Source organism: Cupressus sempervirens, chromosome 9 (assembly GCF_028749045.1).
Source record: "Cupressus sempervirens isolate cs-2001-9-10 chromosome 9, ASM2874904v1, whole genome shotgun sequence".
In the NCBI taxonomy this organism is placed as follows: Eukaryota; Viridiplantae; Streptophyta; class Pinopsida; order Cupressales; family Cupressaceae; genus Cupressus; species Cupressus sempervirens.
The window spans coordinates 584,592,685-584,605,527 of NC_143126.1; positions in this window are offsets into that span (position 1 = coordinate 584,592,685).

Sequence of the window (12,843 nt, forward strand, 5' to 3'; positions counted from 1 at the left end):
TCAAGAGACCTTACAACATTAAGCCACTAAAAGAAATTTCAAAACATATAAGCTAAAAGTCTAGTTAAAATATACATTAGATTAAAAAATATAGAATTTTCATACCCGAGCGCGCGGCTATAACTCGTGCAATGGTCTTCTTGCTTAGCTCTAGAAGCTCTCCAACAATCAAATTATATAAGCTACAAGGTCTAACAACAATTTCAAAACATATAAGCTACAAGGCAAGACATATTACATGACATGGCAAAAGGAACAAAATTTACAAGCTTTAGCAAGACATATTAAACGACATCATAGTGCTAGAGAGATCACAATTATATGAGTAAAACATAGTCATGAAAAAGCACATAAATTAGTTATTATATGCAATTAAAAGATATATAGTTAGATAGGGACATCCATAGGGCATATTGAAGAAATGAAATGGTCATATAGATTTCATATAGGATTTTGAAGATGATAGTATTCTAAGGCAAAGAACCCATTCATATAACCATAATGACATTAAATGTTTAAGCATGGACAATCATCAAATACCAAAATAGAGCAGCAATAAATCTTTAGCAATAGTATTTGCTTGAAAGTTTCTAAAGCCTTTTCAAAAAATCCATTTTGTACATATCATGCAATCATGGCATTCCATGATACCACATTTTTTAGATGAATTTGTTCAAAGAGTTCATATGCCTCATCTATATTTCCACATTTTGCATACATGTCGCAATTAGTTTTGGTTCTATGATGACTACTAAGGGGGATGTTTGTCTCAACACAAGAACTAGAGGTACCATAAAGAAAAATGATAAGTGTGGCAATAAAAAATGTCAAGACCATTAGGAATTTTAACAAAACTTCTTCCAAGTTGAATTGGAAGCTAGTAGTACCCTCAATAGAGTTAATATGTGATCAGATTTTTTTAATTATTCTCATGTGATCAATGCATACTTATGTAGCTTTTATTTGATTAATTTATTGTGTTTTCGAAGTTTATTTGGTAAAAGGTGCTTGAGACAAATTTTACATCCTTAGAAATCTAAAGATTTCATGGTTTTTTCAATTTGACAAATCTCAGTGTGGAGTTTGAATTTGAATCAATTATCAGATTGTTGTGTCTAAGTGGTAGAATATTGTGAGCATGCCAAAAGATGATATGCTAGCATACATAGATGAAGAGGAAAATGGACTCTTGATTGTCTATATAGAGCAAGACACGGGAAAGATACAAACTATAAAGGATAATTGGAAGGCCTGTGTAAATAGCATGCAGCAGGGAAGGAGGAAACACTATGGGGCATTTCTAATCCCTTTACTTGATTTCTATTTTTGATTGCCTATGATCCCTTTACTTGATTTCTGATTTTGATTATTTCTGTACAGGGGCAATAAAAAGTTTGACAAGGGATGAGAATAACTAGAAACAGATTTCAGGAGAGGACAAGTAGTGGTAGGTCTGAGCCCACAAGAAACTGAGAAAATAGAAAGGGAACATTTTGGCAAAAAAAAGTAATTTATAGCCTTGAAAGCAGTGGAACAAATATTGTGAAAGATTTCAAAAGTACCTAACATGGTGGAAGGGTGAGCCATGACACTTGGGTTCATGAGTTCTTTGAACTAGGAGTTCAAAATTTTGTAAAAATAAAGAGGATGGTGTAATGAACCATTAACTGCTGATTGATTTGTTATTACGAGTTTTTTTGTAACTGCAAATTAAGTTTTTCTCTTTTCAGGATAGTTGTTTCTGTTTATTACAGGGGTTGTTGCTGGGTTTAGGGAGAAATAATTAATTTTAGGGAGGAGATAATAGAGATATGGAAATATTTCTACTCTCATTTAAAGAATTAATTATAGGGAGGAGATAGGAGAGATATGGAAATATTTCTACTCTCATTTAAAGGAAATGTTGATAGTATCATATGTTTATTTGCTGATGTATTGCTCCTTATATGCTACACTCATTCTTCTTTATCTATCTGATCATAATATAAACATTGTTGTATATGTTTATTTGCTGATGTACTGCTCCTTATATGTTGCACTCATTCTTCTTTATCTGTCTAATCATAATATAAACATTGTTGTATTTGTTTTGGTTATCTAGTTGGGGTTTATTTGAAGTAGCTGATGCAACAAGACTCAAACTCAAAACATATATTTTAGCAACATAATTAAGGCATGTTGCTAAAACTCAAAACACAAATGTTACAATGTATATCAGTGTACTCTGTCGAAAATGTTCCAAAGCAGCATAAGCATTTGTCTATGGGAAATAACGCATGTATCAATCAGCTTTTTCATGAACTGGAAACAAAAATATAAATTTATGTTGTGTTGTCCCTTAATTGTTAAATCCAACACTGATATAGTTAACAATTCATTTGTATTGATTGGGTTGTCTAAAGAAATGCATATCTACATTCATCATTGCCTTTTTACAATGATTGGTAAGTCAAATTATTTGAGGCCAATATCAACAACATTTCCATGTCTATTGTAAATTTCACTAGTTTCTTTAGAAAATAATACTGTGTTCATTTTTAAAAATACATCATGTTGGTGCGAACAATTGCCTGATGTGTGTGATACATTTAAAGTATGTCAATTTTTATAATATAACATAGAGCCAATATACCTGGAAATAGATTCAACAAGAGTCAAAGTTGATCCATTGTACTATTTAGATAGATGTTCAAGCTGCAAAATATTGGAAGACAGAAAATCAGATTGCTTCCATTCTTTTGTTTGGACTATTTGTGCAACACCCCACTAAGGAACCCAAGATGACGACACTAATCTAGCCAAAATAAAGGTGCAAATATTTTTTTTAAACAATCAACTACATATTAATTACATATGATTAGAGCTTCTATTTTAACATTAAGTTCAATTTACATTCTAAGAAAGCAGAATTATGGATATATCATCACATAACATAACTATTCATAAAACATAAATGGAAAATAATTAACTTAATCCTAGGTCCTTTATGGGTTTCTTAAAGTCGCTACCTGAGCAGCGCTACTATAACATATCTAACCATCTAGGTACATTAATGAATCACATAATAAGAACCTTAAATATCATTTGCTTAAACTACAGGTTCATTTTATAGCACCAAACCCAAATGTTCCTAGATTATTTTCATCATCATCATGTAATGACGTAGTTCACTAACTCTAACTATCATTTAATGATTTCTTATCAATGTATCAAATAACTATGCAACAAAAACAATTACGATATCATCTTATCCTACCATTACAATTTATAATGGCATAAATTTTACACCCCTATGTAGAATGCCTTTTTCGCATCTAGCCAAACACAAAAACTCACCAACCCATGATCCTTGTCATTTACCAACTCATTGCTCAACTCAAAATCCTGCAATGAAGCCCTAGCAGGAAGACATTCATGCAGCGTGCTCCTATCTGCAACTCTGTAAATATGTCAAACATAGTCATGAAAAATCACATAAATTAGTTATTATATGCAATTAAAAGATATATAGCTAGATAGGGACATCCATAGGTCATATTGAAGAAATGCAATGGTCATATAGATTTCATATAGGATTTTGAAGATGATAGTGTTCTAAGGCAAAGAATCCATTCATATGACCATAATGACATTAAATGTTTAAGCATGGACAATCATCAAATATGAAAATAGAGCAGCAATAAATCATTAGCAATAGTATTTGTTTGAAAGTTTCTGAAGCCTTTTCAAAAAATCCATTTTGTTCTTTTAACTCTTAAATCATTTGCTTTCGTTTATGTCATGATACAACAACAAGCAATGTTATTCAGAATTATATTCAACAAACCTTCACAATGTAAATAGCCATCTCCCTTAAACTGGACTCCAGACACGAGGGGGCATTCACATACTCTTCCCCTAAAGGTATCCTGAAGAACAAAAGCCACTATTCTTGAGTTTGTGAATTGCACCTCGAGATGAATGAAGCTTAAAAGGAATGAAAATTGTTTTCATACATTTAAATCAATATGTAATATTTATTCATAAGTATATAACTTGCAAGCTCTCATACTAGCATTTGTGTGTTGCCAGCAACCACCATTATTTGTCAAGCATTCATTTTTCTCTATATCTGTATTTATAAATGGCAAAAATGGATTACATCAGCCAAGAGTTTGTAAAAATATGGCATTCCAGATAAACGTGTAAAATAAATTGAGTCAAAAAAAGGAATAAAACAATATACTATATTCTTTTTACAAAAATCAGTAGTTTTTAAGAAATCAATTTGGAAGTTTTCAATTACCATGAATTGGATTAAGAAAGCCTAAACACCTATATCCTAAACACCTATATCTTATGAGACTACATATAAAAGGTGTCAGGAATCTACCTCCAATCAAACAAATTAGAGGTTCGGTAGTTTCTTTAAATCCTGCACATATGGCCTTCAATATAACACTTCTCTCCAGCTTGCCTCTCACAATAGAAGAAAAGATGAAATTAAAATGAAAGCCGAAAATGTTACAAAGAGAATGAGCCTTTTTATATTGATTGTTCTTCATGATATTATAGAACTCCGTATCTATAAATGCTAGCAGGGTATTGAAGTGGGTGGCCTTCAAACCAGCCTTGGCCAGCACATGAAACACCATTTCATAATAATATTTTAATCCCTACCCTCCCTTAAGCCACATTGCACCCATACCGTAAGGAGTAATACACACCCAGGTCATATCACAAGCAGTGTAAAGAACATTCAGATGTTTCCGTAGATAACACATCATGAAATGAAATGAGTATAAGTTATTATGTCATTCAGATTGTATTTGTTTACGTTTGGCATATAGACAACATTTTAGGTCTCCGTTACTCTAAGTCTTGCCAGGAATTTCCGGTCAATTGACGGACTAATTTGTAACATTTGTAATGCCTGTCTAGTTCTAGTTGGGTCTTTTGTGTAATCTATGTTACTACTAAATCTTAGCATGCTTTCCTGAGTTTAATTTTAACTAACGAGATACAAATTTGATTGTGGTAACACTAGAACTTACAACATAGGTAAGTGTAAGTTAGCAACACAAGGAACCAAAAATAAAAAGAAATACTTCACAGTTTCATACCAACAACATGGAGTAAATGTACAAAGACATATAATTAAGCATCATATAGAAGTATAGCAGTACAAACATAGTAGAGAAAAGATCTGCAGTACATGGTACAACTCATTATCATTTGTATAAATCTCAGTATTGAGCATCCTACAACTAGCATGTAAAATCCTTAACATTTGTGTAATTTTCACTAATTCTCCTTGCTGTTCAAGTTTGATGATATTTTTCCTGATTCCATCTTAAAAACACGATGAACTATAACAACAGAACCCAACAAGTTTTCACAGAATTTATTTCATCACAATCCCAGTTCATCATGCATGGTTTATATACAACTAGTAGTCGCTTTTGAATAGACCTTAACACAACACAAAAATATATAGTCACTCTACACGCAACTGCAATCCAGGTGTATATAGCAGGTGCCATCTTCCCAACCCACAGTTAATAGCTGTGCAAGATTTAGTTTCTATGGAGTCCTCAGCTCCTGGGGTTTCGTTATACACAGACCCTATCTCCTACTCTATGAAATTTAGACAACAGTATATAATATATGTATACACAACAAAAGTACAAGCTATCACCGACATAGGCGCCATAGCAGTACATCCATAACTTCATTACCAACAAGCATTCGATTTAGTTTTAGGGGGAATATGCTTCAAGAGTTCAATGTCTATCAGTTTGGGTCTGTTTTCATTCCTAAACACAACATTTTTGCATACAAACTACAACATACTTAGTAAGAATTAAGAACAATGCATAACGGGAAGACATTTTGGAATTTTTAGTATGCTGCATTGCTATGGATGGAGAGGATAATAGGTGATATTCTCTATCAATTTAACCCTAAATTGGTCTCTGAGGTGGAGTTATTTAGAACCTATGGGTGTTTCTCTATGGTTTCCCTCACATAAAATGAAAACCCTGATACCCTAAGATACACATTACCTACAGGTATGTTCCACAAAACGAAACAAGGAGAGAGAGAGCATGGAAAAAAAGAAAAGTTTCATTTTTACTGCTATCTATTGTTTTCTTTCTGCAAGAAAAGGAGGAGGATTTAAGGAAACCTGTGATTAGCAGCCTCCACTTTGAGGAATTTCTCCCTTGCTGTTGCAAATGAAGATCTCCCGCCCTCTATCTCAATGTGTAATACAATTACAGATGCCTGTGCTTTGTCTATCCGTGCTTCCTCTTGAACAACAAAAAAAATAAAAACTACAATGGCAATATTATGAGCAAGGTTTTTTTGGTTTTCTTTCTCCTGCCTTGAACTCATGAGTTTCTGCCAAATGTTACCTTGGCCCTTTCGCCGTAGAGATGCCTGTGGATTCTGAACATACAAATTACCCAAATGAGCAACAGTTTTTTTTTTTTTTTCTTATATCCCGTTAGGTCACAATTGCGATGTTGTCGGGTTATAATTGAAAAAAGAGAGCCAAAAACACATAACATTTGTCCGCCGTCGCAATTACACTCCAAATGTATCAGTGTATTAATTTGTCTTCCCTAATTGCTGACTTAGAGGGATTTTAGTTAGTGCTAGTTTAGGAAGGGTTATGTCACTTTGAGGGACATATCCTTTATGAAGGATATATAGGGAGGTTATAGATGTAGATTAAGGACACACAACTACAACAAAGTCTGCTCCTCTAAGCATCTATATCCTGCAAATTATATCAGAGATACTCCCTCACAATCAAAAGTCAAATATTCATTATTCTATCTGCATAAAATTAGGCATTAACTCCATCAATATTCAAAATTCTTAGAAGACCATTCTCAACATTTAAAGACTAGATTAAAAGTTTGATTCAGAGATAAGGAATTAGCAGAATCTTTACAATACAAAAATATGATTTCCCTCACGTGCCTCAAATATACAATTCAGTCACTTATTAGTTGACATAGGTTGAGAACTATTTATAAATCTTGCAATATTTCCTGTTGCTTTTGGCCTTCCATTGTTTACCGTACGGGTAAAATAAAGCAATGCATATAGACAATGGAAATACGAACAAAAAATTCCTTCTATTATTCGCATATGCCAGAATATTACATTATGCTTGATAAGATAACATCAATAATGATTTACAATGATCCCAGACGAGATATAAATACTATTAGCCGAACCTTCCTGAAGGAGTCCGTCGGCCACAAACATTATGTTTGCTACAAATTATTTACCCGTCGGCTACATAATACAAAAACACCGACGACAATCACCCTGTCGCCTATAGAAACACCAACGATAATCACCCCGTCGGCTACATAAACATCGATGACAATCACTCTGTTGGCTACAGAAAGACTGATGACAATCACTCCGTTGGCTACAGAAACACTGATGACAATCACCCCATCGGCTACAGAAACATCGACGACAATCTAGTCGGCTGACACCATCCCCCCCAAAAAGAAAAGTTGTCTCCTGATGACTAACATAATATCTAAGACAAAATATATTAACAGACTGATTACAACAAGATAAATCTGCTTCTAACACATCACCTCCACATTCATCCTGTTACATTTGTAACCTCTGCTAACACAATACTATCTCCTCAAGTTGACCTTGATAGCCACCCGTGCTGCTTTCTCTACTTCCAATACTGGGTCCATTGAGCTAAGTGTCACTGTACTGCCTTCTAGATGACCCACTCCTCTCGAGCTTTCTATGCATCCACCAAGACAGCCTCACATACAACACCTACTCCAAGTGCCTCTGGTACACAGACACTCCATGCCTGCAGCAACTTCAAGTCTTCTCAACTGGTCACACTTCACATGTCTGATATCTGCAATGATTGGGGTTCGGCGGGGTCGAGAGGCAGCGCCCTCGCGGGGTCCTGGGACCAAATTAGCACTTCGAAACCCACACAAAACTGCATGGAACACACTATTTCTGTCATTTTCTATCGATTCTACACTCTTTCTGGCAATCGCTGATGCTTCCCCTTCCCTTTGGTATCCTTCGTTACTCATTCTGAGCATGCTTGATTTGTCGACATTTAAAAAAAAAAAATTATCACCCCTTGCTCTGCCCGCCATGAACCTAATAATATTTTGTCTGTCCATCTCAAATGAAAACCCTAACCTTCAAACCCCACTCCTTTTCACTTGGACCCAGATGCTACAGAAGGGAACCCGCACAAGATATGCAATAATGCCAAAGAAAATTTTTCGCCGTGAAAAATTAGAAGATCATGCACACAAGAAATTGCCGCGGAAGCTAGAGCTAGGCCGTGAAAAAAAAAGGGCGACCCAACAACACCATTCTCTGCGGCAACCACCTTATGACCTCCTCATGGCAACCCACAAAAAGTATGACTATCTGCGGAAGGAAAGAATACCACCAATGGAGAATAGACGCAATGCGAGAGAAGGAAGATGCTTCCGCCATAACTCAACGCACCTCCGAAGAAAAATAATGACACCGCCTGAGAGAAATGGTAATCCGCGGCAGAAAAAGAAATACCAAGTTGCGCATGGGACATGGGAACACCCGTAGAAAGGAGAAACACTTGCGGCAATCAAAAACTATCCGTGGAGAATGGAGGCGTTAGAGGAAAAGTACTCACCCGAGGAGAAGGAAGAGTAAGTCTGCAGAACACAAAGGTTCTCCTGACGAAGACATCAAGCACGAAACCACAAGCTTTACTGCAGAGAGTAAATTGTGGATAGTTGTCTGCGGAGCAACTCTCGCGGATAGGTGCCCATGGATAGGAAGCAACTCCCGGGGACAAGTGCCTGCAGAGCAACTCCCACAAATACGTGCCCGCAGAGCAACTCCCATGGACAGTTGTCCACAGAGAAATTCTCGCGGAGCAACCTTCTGCGGATAGGTTGCCCGCGGCACAGTTCGCCAACCCTCTTTTTTTAAATTTAGAAATAAATAAATAAATAAATAAAAAAATAAAAAAATAAAAAAATAAAAAAATTTAACAAATTTTTTTTTTCAAACTTTATTTTTTTGTTCAAAAATAAAATAAATAAACAACACCTCAATTTTTCCTCCAAGCGTCGCCATTCTGCAACGACGAGGGAGTTAGCTGGCCATTCTGTGATGGAGTCTTCCTAGCACCATATATTTGCAATTTAGATCCGTTGACTACTAGAGGCACCTCTTGCTCATCCAATATCTCCAATTTTATTGATCCATTATTGCTGACCTTTTGGTTTTGATATGGTCCAACCCATCTTGCCTTAAACTTTTCCTATTTGATTTTATTCCGACCATCGTACTTGAGTACCAACTACTTTGGCTGAAACCTGTTGAGTCTATCATGCCACGCTTTATGTCTATTCTATGTCATCTCCGTCACCCACCATGCCTACGGTCGTCACACATCTAGCTTATTTCCTTGTTGTCGGTGCCCTTCAACCAATTTTATGGTGCGATGCATTTTTTTCTTCTTGTGCGGTCCGTTCATTGTGTACCGGACAGTGGAGTTTTTCTTTTTTCTGGGTTTGTATTGTATGTCCTTCCCTTCTTCAGTCGGAACCTCCTTTGCTTCATCCACTTCTCTATATTCCTTCGAACATTTTTCTCACTTTCATCGACCCTTAACATATTACAACTCGGAAAGAGTTCGTAGTCTTCTATTTGCCAGTGGTAAAGACCATTTACCGAGTCTAGGTCGTTGTCATTCGATCCTCCTAGTGTCAATACTCCTTTATCTGGTTTCATTCTCCTCTTTCCTTCATCGTCACTTTTTCCTTCACCTTTTGAATTTGATGATGCTACCTCCTCACCTACCATTTGTGTGTGCAGATCAATTATGAATCTTTTGCCTCCATGCTCCATTGATAGAGTATTTTGTTTCCAATCATGTTTTTCTTTTGCTTGCACCAACCAAGTCCACTCCAGAATAGCATCATATCGTTTTATTTTCAATGGAATGATCACAAAGTCCAATAAAAATAACTGTGTTTCAATAGTTACCGGTTGTGCCCTTAAGGTTCCCAACGGTTTGATTTAGTACTGGTTTACCGTGAGCAGCTGGAATGTAGGTGGCCACAACATCGGCTTTCCAAACTTCTTCCAAGTATCCTACGGCAACACATTCATGCTGGACCCTCTATCGACAATTGTGTTTGTTAGAACATTTCCCAAAATCCCCATCTCGACGACTACCAGATGTCTTCCCGTCGTGAGCGCCATAAGAATTGGGTCTGTTGCTGTCGTTGGACTACTATCCCTTTCTATGTCCTCCGTTGCTTTCGAAAATGGTGTATGATTCAGAATGGTCGTCTGTAACTAGGGCATTGTGAGAAGAAGGTCACTTATCTTGACCAGTATCTCTGTTTATAAGATCTGTCGTACAATGTTTTGTTTCGCGAAGTTCTTTGCCAAGGTGTTGATGATGTCCTTCAACTGAGATGTCTCTGCCGACGATGCCTTTCCAATTTCTACCTGTGCTTCCCCAAATTTCCTCTTTTCTTCCACCAGATCCGGGTACTCTTTTGCTTGCCTCCACGTAATTGCCAGAACCTCTTCTTTATCCGTCCAGATGGTGATTAGATTCACTCCAGACTTTGGACACTTGGCATCTTCGTGATCATCAGGTCCACACCATCTACATAATAATTTTGGTGTGTTTGCCATTGTATAATCCCACGCAAAATGACCCCACAAATTACATGCTCGGCATTGAACAATCGGTCGTCCATTTGCATCATACTGGATTCGACTTCAACTTCTATTACTATTGTTATTGTTCACATTGTTGTTATTTTTCCCTCTGCTATTATTCTTGTACCCACCCAAAGTGGCACCATCAATGTTTGCATTTCCATTCCCTCCTATCGTGGAAGCTGCCTGTGTAAGAAGCACCTGCAGAGATCCTCTAGTTTTCATATTAAAGGGACATTACTTTGTTGAGTGGCCCATGATCTGAAAAATGTCACAGAATTAGTTCTTTGGACAAGATCCTTCAGTGTGACTGTCGGTCTTACACTCCATGCACCACATCTCACTGCCTTATGGCTCCTTCTACATGTTTTAAAACTCCTTCATCATGTGGATCATGTCCTTCTGTAAGGCACAGACCTTCTTGCTGCTGCCTTCATCGTCACTACTATCTTCTCCGGCAGGCTCGTCATCATCAGAATTAGATGAGCTAGTCTTCTTCTTCTTTGTCTTCTGCTCACTTTTGAGGTCCAATGCTCTGCTATAAGCTTCCACGTATGACGATGGAGGCACAGTTTTCATTTTCTTTTGCAACTTTGAGCGTAGGCCTTCCACGAACCATCTTTTCTGAAGTCCATCTGCTAGCTTACTTTCCATTTTATTTATCGAATCTTTTAATTTCTTGACGTAGACGCGAACAGTTTCATTCTTCCCTTGCTTGGTATTGAAGATTTCTGCAACAATTTTCTTATCATCACGCAACAGTTCAAATTCGGCCAGAAACTCCTTTTTGATGTTATTCCAACTGTCTAGCTTCTGTGGATCTATACTAGTAAATTAGTTAATTGCCATGTCTTTTAGGGTGGTCGAAAATTGCCTCATCCAGTCATTTTCATCAGTTATCCCATTTGCCTTCCAGATTGTTTCACATGTTTTACAATGTCAGATGAGATTGGCCGTACCATCGCCATTGAACTTCGGTAGTTTTTATTTTGGTCTTGCCATCACGATTGGTTTCTATAAACAGGCGTTGCTCGGTCCTGCAACACTGGCGGTGTTCACTCCCACACTGGCCATCTGTACTCTCGCACCGATAGACTATTCTCCCACACCTGCGAACTGCACTTCCATACCGGTAGACTGCACTCCCACACCGGCGGGCTGCTCTCCCACACTAATGGACTGCACTCCAACACTGGTAGTCTGTACTTCAACACCGATGATCTGCTCTTTCACACCGGTGGTCTCAACAGCTGTGAACCTTGGTGAACAAAAAAGATCTTCTGAAGTTGTCTCCCGCAGAAGTGTATTTCAGACGAAGAGGTCACTCCATGCGCGTGCTCCCTCGGCACTCCGAGCCGTGCGAGTCGATGCTCTTCCATCTGAATTCTGTTCCCTCGACAAACACAAATTCAAAAATTCCTCTTGTGCTTCTTCCACCAACTCCACCCACTGTCGAGTCTCCTCTAACAATTCTTCCGCGCTCTTGTTTCTGTCGGCAATCTTCTAGAATCTCCTTCAGCACTCTACATGTTGTGCCAAAATTAAATGTTCTTGTGCAGTACAGATTCTATCTTTTCGCTTGGCCTTATTTCAATCCTTGTTAAGTTTATTTGGCATTAATCTTCATTTCTCCCACCTTCCAGGTTCATAAGGCAATGCCGCCAAATGTTTACCGTACGGGTAAAATAAAGCAATGCATACAAACAATGGAAATACAAACAACAAACTCCTATTATTCACATATGTTAGAATATTACATTATGCTTGATAAGATAAGATCAATAATGATTTACAATGATTCGAGACGGGATATAAATACTATTTTCCGAACCTTCCCAAAGGAGTCCATCGGCCACAAACATTATGTCCGCTACAAACTATTTACTTGCCGGCTACAGAATACAAAAACACAGACGACAATCAGTTCGTCGGCTACAGAAACACCGACAACAATCAGTCCGTCAGCTACAGAAACACTGACAACAATCCATTCGGCTGACATCCATCAATATACATAGTGAGCCTTTTACTTTGATCATTTCCTTTACATTGTATATGATTTAGTTAGAATGCATACCTAAGCATATTTTTTTAATATTCCACAATCTGCAT